The sequence below is a fragment of the Neomonachus schauinslandi genome, chromosome 1 (assembly GCF_002201575.2).
Source record: "Neomonachus schauinslandi chromosome 1, ASM220157v2, whole genome shotgun sequence".
Lineage (NCBI taxonomy): Eukaryota > Metazoa > Chordata > Mammalia > Carnivora > Phocidae > Neomonachus > Neomonachus schauinslandi.
The window spans coordinates 81,189,865-81,198,041 of record NC_058403.1 but is presented as its reverse complement, the minus strand read 5'-3'; the positions used below and the strand labels follow the sequence as shown (position 1 = coordinate 81,198,041).

General features: G+C 41.5%; 1 protein-coding gene across 1 annotated transcript in view; it reads left to right on the top strand.

The window, feature by feature from the left end:
• The first annotated feature begins 1,264 nt into the window (after positions 1 to 1,264).
• The window catches only part of KLHL24 (kelch like family member 24), a 45,839-nt gene continuing 38,926 nt past the window's right edge, over positions 1,265 to 8,177 (top strand). The window contains exons 1-3 of the mRNA XM_044920078.1: positions 1,265 to 1,348; positions 6,389 to 6,519; positions 8,045 to 8,107. The gene's annotated coding sequence lies outside the window, so the exon portion shown is untranslated. The remainder of the gene's footprint in view (positions 1,349 to 6,388; positions 6,520 to 8,044; positions 8,108 to 8,177) is intronic.

The following is an 8,177-nucleotide window of genomic DNA, read 5'->3' as shown; positions in this document are numbered from 1 at the left end:
TTAATATTTATATGTGAACCTCAGCTTCATCACTCAATAACTGAGTGACCAGGGGACAATTCTTTATCCTTTCTGTAGCTGAGTTTCTTCATCTGTAATATGGGATAACAACACCTATTTTGCTGGGTTATTATGAGGACTAAATATGTAAAGTGCTTAGCACTAAGTTTGGAGCTTAATAAATAATATTACTATTATTCAATATTTATTACATACTTAATATATAAACTTAATAAATGGCAGGCACTTTTTTTAAAGTTTTATTTATTTATTTTAAGTAATTACTCTACACCCAAGGTGAGGGTTCAACTCACCACCCTGACATCAAAAGTCACCTGCTTTTCCGACTGAGCCAACCAGGCACCCTGAGCTCTTTTGTTTAAAATAAGAGATGGAAAAGAGGCCTAAAAAGCATATTTTAAAGGCCTGAACACATGCTTTCTTTATTATTTCCATCACTGGTCATTGGAACACGTTCCATTATTTAACAAGAGCATGGCTGTATTCATAAAGTATAGAAGAGAGAGAAGTTATAATTCCGATATCAGAAGCCAAAAACTAGTTAAATGTTTCAAAATCAGGAGGTATACTCATCCTTGAAAAAAATATTTGCAGAAACAAAGGAACAAAATAATGTGCTTTGAGGAATCTATCTGCCTGGGAAAACAGGGCTTTGCGATAACATTGTTCCACTTGCACGTACGTTTAAAATTAAAAGGTAACCTAGGATTTGATATGACTGACATGAACAGATTTGCAGGGAAGGGCGGTTTCCCTGGGCTGTCTAGCGACCAGAGTTCTAGTCCCTTTCACCCCTCAGGCCCTCAAATTTCCCGATTGTGTATCAAGGGGTCAAATAAAAAGATCTCTATGTCCTCGGCCCACTCTCTAAGGTTCTGATAATTCTTGGTAATGTGCTTTTGCCTTGGGACGTGGCAATAAACATACGACTCAGGTTTCTCACTAAGGCTCCCAACATGGGTGGATTTCCTTAACCCGTCTCTAACTAAAAGTGTTTCCGAATCAGCAACCCCTGGACTGGGTCTCTTCACACTCCGCACCGACACCCACCCTATACCGGGAAACCCAAGTGGCCCCGGCGGGCGCCCCCAGAGTGGCAACTACATATCCCAGGGTGCCCCAGGGCGGGGGGCGCTCACTCGGATTGGCCAGGGGTCGGTGACGCTCAGTGTTTTGGCCCGGACGGTCACATGTTTCCTTTGTTGTGAGCTGCCGCAAACACTGGTGGCTGGAGGGAGACGCCGGCGCTGCAGAGAGCGCTACGCTGCCGGCCGCTAAGGGAAGGCCGGGGTTGCCGCTGCTGGCCGTTTCCAGCCTTCGCCGAGAGGTACCCGGGGATGACAGCTCTGGAACTAGCCGAGAGGCGAGGAACCGGCTAGAACCGGGGGCGGAGGGGCGACTGAGGTCGCGACCATGGGGGTGTCTGCAGGAGGGAAGCCAGCGTCGGCCGACTCGGAGCCAGATGTGGGGTCTAAGGAGAGATTGCGGTTGGGACTTGCACGGTCTCTTTCTGGGGCGCGGGGTCTCCAGGGCACCCTGCGGCGGGAGGGGGGGGTGTCTTCAATGTCCGCACGGTAACGGCAGTCCTGAAGGGAGGGCACCCCCTCCTCCTGGCACTACCGCCCCGGAACCGCGGCGTTGCTGGCGCGGCCCGCCGGGGGCGGGTTGGGAGGAGCATGGCCGCCGGGGTTGGGGGTAGCAGGTGCGGGTCACCCCGCTGCCCCAGGGGCAGGGGCAGCTGGTGGACGGGGCTGGGCAGACGGGCCCCGCATGTTGCCGGTGGGCTTTGAACCGGGCGCTGCTCTTTTTTTAATCGAAGGAAGCACTGAGAATGCGAAGGTCTCAAGTCAAGTCGTGTCGTTTGGTGGGGGCAACCGTTGGTCCTGTTGGGGAGGACTGACGGGGTCAAGGTGGGTCTCAGGGCATCGGGCCAGAGAAGCCCCATTAAAGCGGTTGCGAAATGTGCTAGGCACCGTCACCTGACCGTTACCCCCGCCCCCACCCCCGAGAGCCTTTGTTTACCACGGATGGCGGCTGAGCCAGCGCCGGGAACCCGGCCCTAGAGCGACCGTCCCCGGGGAGTCGGGGCGGGCGGGGGCGCAGGATTTCATCTGGCCGAGTCTCCGCCTAGCCTCCCCACCTTCCTACCAGTCCAGGACGAGGTTTCTTAATTTAGTTCCTAATGTCCCCGCCCCCAAGTTCTGGAAGCTCGGGGCGCAGACTGTTACCACAGCTGGGATTGGGCGCCTGCGGCGGACTGCGGGCGGGACGACTGGGCAAGTTCGGAGTGTTTATTGGCGGGTGTCTAGTCGCTATGCCCAAGCAGTTCTCCCCCGCCCCCTTGAAGGTGATCTGGAGGACGCGCGGGAGCGCGCGCTCTCCCCTCTGGCGCCCCTGCGGCCCAACTGGAACTAGCGGCGCGCGTTTCCGCGCGGAAGGACTGGAGCTTGAGGCCGAGCCACCCTGCTGTCCCTCGGTGACCGCTGCAGCTTCTGCCCGAGCCTTAGGCAGTTCTGGGACAGCGGCGGACGGCCCTCCTTTCGGAGACCGGAAAATTAACCCCCTTTAACTAGTGTCGTTTTATTACCGAGATGGTGGAAGCCCTCTTACGAAATTGTCCTTGCTGGTTCTGTAAACAAGATTTAAGTAGCAAAATAAGGACCTTAGGATGCCTCACTCACCCCTGAGGCAGTGACTATTCACAGTTGATTTTAGTGATTAATCACTTGGTTTCAAGTAGCTTTTTCTCAACCAGTTTTTTAAGAATTACGCCTTAGTATTTGCAGCTATAGCCTTTTAGGTCCACCAGCTGAGTTTGATTTTTATTAGGAATGTAAAATAGATTTAAAATCTGCCTCGTGTCGACCAAGATTAAAATTAGAATTCTACTTTTTAAAAAAAGTAGCTTAAGGGTATTTTCCTAAAAGTTAAGAGTCTTCTATACCCCGGTTTAGATGAATAGTTTTCCTTGTTTAGAGGACGGTGGCACATTCTTATATATTAATCCCCGTGGTAATTCAAAATTTGAGTGAATTTCTGGGCGCCTGGGTGGCTCAGTTGGTTAAGCGACTGCCTTCGGCTCAGGTCATGATCCTGGAGTCCCGGGATCGAGTCCCGCATCGGGCTCCCTGCTCAGCGAGGAGCCTGCTTCTCCCTCTGACCCTCCCCCCTCTCATGTACTCTCTCTCATTCTCACTCTCTCAAATAAATAAATAAATCTTTAAAAAAAAAAAAAAATTTGAGTGAATTTCAGATGTGTTGTTTTAAAATTGTAAATTAAGAGGACATTAGTAAAATCTCCAAGAAAATCATTGTAGCCATAATGTGTTGAAGATATAATTTGCCTAATTTCATGAGTTAATAGCGTACTTGGGCTTTATCAGATTTTCTTTTCCTGTAAATTTGTGGGAATTGACCCAAGACCTAATGCATATTTGTAGAAGGTAGATGGAGTTCCTGCGTGAAGCACGAACTGAATATGAACAGTTCTCATTTGTTATGCATTCTTAATATATTTTTGATATTTGAGTGGAGATGACTACACCATAAGGGCAGCTTCTGTGATCCCAAACTGTCTCATCACTTGTGCATTGAGGGCATTTAACATATTTAAATAAGTGCAAACTGCAAACCTCTAACCTTTTTTTAAAATCAACAGTCAAAAGCCTGCTTATCTAGACAAAGCCTGCAACTTAGTCTAAGAACAGGAAAAAGAAATATTTTGAGTTAAGGTTATAAGTTTTAATTTAAACTTCCCTAGCTTTTGTTCAAGTTGCTAAAACCTTAATACTGTTTAAAAAAAAACAAACTTTAACTTCCTTGTTTTTCTGCCATTTCATTAAAACCCAAAAGTCAAGCCTTGGAAAAATAAATACTATTACATAAATGACAGCAGTTATTTTTGTAAATTTGAGATCCTTTTTCAGTAAATATTTAGGTATGGACTGTATGCTGAAAAATGTAAATAAAATAGCCTTATAAGTATATCCATCTAACTATATGAAAAATACATTTTGTATAATTCTAATTGTGTGACTAAAACAAAATGTGGCCATGTGACAACTGTTGACGTTTTAAAACCTTTATTCTTTCTACTACTAAAAACACAATAGCTAAACTTTTAATTGATGAATTTGTCACTCTGTCTAAATTCATCATCCAAGGGCTTATAATTTTTCAGCATTTGGCACATCTTAAAGTCTACTAATTGATGTTTAAAAGTGATTAGGCCGGGGCGCCTGGGTGGCTCAGTCGTTAAGCATCTGCCTTCGGCTCAGGTCATGATCCAGGAGTCCCTGCATCTGGCTCCCTGCTCGGCGGGAGGCCCGCTTTTCCCTCTCCCACTCCCCCTGCTTGTGTTCCCTCTCTCGCTGTGTCTCTCTCTGTCAAATAAATAAATAAAATCTTCAAAAAAAAAAGTGATTAGGCCTGGGGCGCCTGGGTGGCTCAGTTGGTTAAGTGTCTGACTCTTGATTTCAGCTCAGGTCTCTATCTTGGGGTTGTAAGTTCAAGCCCCACATTAGACTCCATGCTGGGCTTGGAGCCTACAAAAAAAAAAAAAAAAAAAAAAAAAGTGGTTAGGCTTTACTCTTTACTCAATAGTTTCTAAAAGTTATTTCTGTAAATAATTTGTGTCACCGCTAGGTAAATAAAAATCACTGACAAAGATATTTTTATACATAGAGAAGTCATCTGAAATACTAGATCTCAAACTTGTTCGAGTGGCAGAGCAGAGGGTAGTGTCCTTGCAGATTTAATTTGATTTTAATAAAGAACATGCATTAAATACTTAAAAGAAACATGTTAGCAGGGTAAAACCAAATGACGTTAAGTTTACATGTTAAGTCTAGTGAAAAGCGTGAGTAGGCTCAATAGGCAGCTTGATTGCAGGTGTGATGCTTGATAACATTTTTTTTCCTTTGTGGGTTGGGGAATATTAGTAACCAAAAGTTTTAACGCAAGCGAGAGAAACAATGAATGGAGATACTTGATTTTTTTGTTCTGTGATTTAAGATTGTTTAGTTATAGAACCATATTGTTAAGTCTGACACATTGTTTAGGCACTGCTAAATTTTTCATCATTAGACACTTACTTTTTTTCTCTCATTAATCACAGTCAGGGGGCGCCTGGGTGGCTCAGTCCTTAAGCGTCTGCCTTCGGCTCAGGTCATGATCCCAGGGTCCTGGGATCGAGCCCCGCATCGGGCTCCCTGCTCCGCCGGAAGCCTGCTTCTCCCTCTCCCACTCCCCCTGCTTGGGTTCCCTCTCTCGCTGTGTCTTTCTCTGTCAAATTTAAAAAAAAAAAAAAAACTTAAAAAAAAAATCACAGTCAGAATGTATTGACCATTTGAATTCTAGTCAACAAGGGATAATCACTAGTTGCTGTAATCCTAGGCAAAGAAATTTAAGTGTCAGTTGGTTTCTGTTGTCTGATGGTGGGTAAATATGTTCTTGGTGGTTCCATTAAGAAAATTAAAATGTTGAAAATAACATCTTGTTTATTTACTATTTCTTAAATTATTTTTCATTTAGCTATGTAAAATAAACTCTTCTTCCTCCCCTCAAAAGAAAAGAACAGAACATCTTGAAGACTGGACTTTAAATACTGCATTTGTAAAACTTGGTTCAGGAACCACTCACTGCTCCCAGAGTAAAACTTTAAATTGAAATTTTAAGAGTGTAAATTTATAGTTTTTAAAAAGTCATTAAATAGAATGTTTCTAATAAATAAATTAGCTTTTGAGAAAATAAGGTGAAAATATTTGAAATGTATAAAAACTGCATGGTTTTATGTAGTACCATGTTAAGTATAATTTTCTAGTCATTTTTAAATAATGGACTTACTATGTTGTACTTTTCTGGTTTTCCTTCTTTTGCTTTACTTTATATCTGTATAGCTTTATATATCTTTAAAGATAAACCTCTTCTTGGGGCACCTGGGTGGCTCAGTCGTTGAGCGTCTGCCTTCAGCACAGGTCATGATCCCGGTGTCCTGGGATCGAGCCCCGCATCGGGCTCCCTGCTCAGCGGGAAGTCTCCTTCTCCCCCTCCCACTCCCACTGCTTGTGTTCCCTCTCTCACTGTCTCTCTCTGTCAAATAAATAAATAAAATCTTAAAAAAAAAAAGATAAACCTCTTCTTGGTTAGTCTTCTGGTTGTCTCTGCTATGTTTTCTGCACTCAAAGTTAAATTTGAGAAAATGGAGTGGTGTAGAGCATAGTATTTGGCAGTTCACTATCACTAGTTGTAGGAATCACAATAGTGAACATGTTGGTTTCCTTTGCTATTTGGTATTTATTAGTCTTTAAAGCTCCTCCTTAATCCACACTATCTTTAAGACTGATGGTAATTTCTTTATTTTGTATAGGATTCCTGCATTCTAAAGGAAAATTAAGCTTGGTTGCAGTACAGCTACATTCTAGATCAATTCTGATATTATAACTCCTTTGGACTTTGTACACTGACCTCCTCTGTCCCTTGCCCTTACCTATTAGGTTGGTAAGTATTACCTTAAAACTCCGCTCAAAATGCCCTAGTAAATTGCCTTGCCCTTCTTCTCCTCAAGGTAATAGTTCTAGACCAGATCAGTCATGAGAAAATTTATTCCAATCTGTGTTTTCTACTAGCAGAACACTAAAAATTTTAATCTGTTTTAGTATCAGTTCTGGAGTTTTTTGTTTTTTTTTTAAGTTTATCTATTTATTTATTTAAGTAAACTCTATACCCAGTGTGGGGCTTGAACTCACAACTCAGAGATTGAGTTACATGTTCTACTGACTGAGCCAACCAGGCACCCCAACCCTGTAGAGTCTTGAATTGGATCTGAATCCAGTATTTGTGACCCCAGCGCCAGACGGAAAAATAAACACTTCTTTAGTTGACCTGAATACCTACATTGGCTCATGATTTTATTGTCCACTGGGAAAAAACACTTACTTAGCTAGGATTAACAATCTCCTAATTTGACTAAGTTGAAATATTCTTTACCAAGGGTACACACAAGTTAGACTTACTTCCGGGAGTAAGGAAACATTCAAAATAACTTTTATTTCACGATTGTAGCAAAATCAGGGCATACAGATATGTGTTTGTGTACATATATAGGGAAAAATCAGTAGTCCATGTCTTGGTTTTCATGATCAACTTTTTTTATTTGCCTTAATTTGTTAAGACATTATGAGTTCTGTTTGTAGATATTTGGGCCAGACACCAGAATTGCTTATGTTTAATTACCATTGCCATTCTGTGCACAGTTCAAGGTTCTGGTATTTTCTCTTAAGCATTCTCCTTCCCATCCACCAAAAGAAAAAAAAAGAATTGTGCTGAATTAGTTGGTTTCCACAGGTACTAAGTTTATAAGGTTTAACAAAGCAGAATAAATAATATATATTAATGCATTAAAATGCATATATAATAATGCATTTGTATATTCTAAAATAATTATTTGAGATTCTATATGGATAATCTAGATAACTAAGGATTAAAAACTAAATTTTTTTTCTTGAATTATCAAGATATTTTCTGATTTTCTCAATTTGAATCCATACTTTTATAATACATAATGACTAAACTGTCAATTTTTGTAGTATTGCTAGACCAACTCAGAATTATTTAATGGCTGCAAACTCAGATGAGACCTCAATTACCAGACACTCTTCAAATATCCATTGCAGAATTATCACAGGATATATATTTTGTCATCTCAGTGCCACCAGTTAGCTTGCTGTTGACAATAATCTTTGTTTACTCATCTTTCAGGAAACTTTACTCCAAGATAATATTGTCGAGTAAGGAAGTTGACAAATAAGGAAACTAATTTGTATGTAAAAGAGCATAATATTATTAATTTGCTTTAAGGAATTGTTATTCAGTAACGATTTCCTATGCAAAAGTAAACTTTTAAACTATGCAAAAGTCAGAAACTGAAGTCTAAAAACTTTTTTCAACATATTAGTAAATAATGCCAACTATGCATTAAGTGATTAGTATCTGATAATATATTACTGTTCTCCATTTATTTTAGGTGTGGAAATTAAAACAACACAAATATTTTGTCTGGGGATTTGATCAAGCAAATGCTAAAAAGGTATTATATTTATAGTATTTATAAAGTATCTAAGGGGTGCCTGGGTGGCACAGTTGGTTCAGTGTCTGAC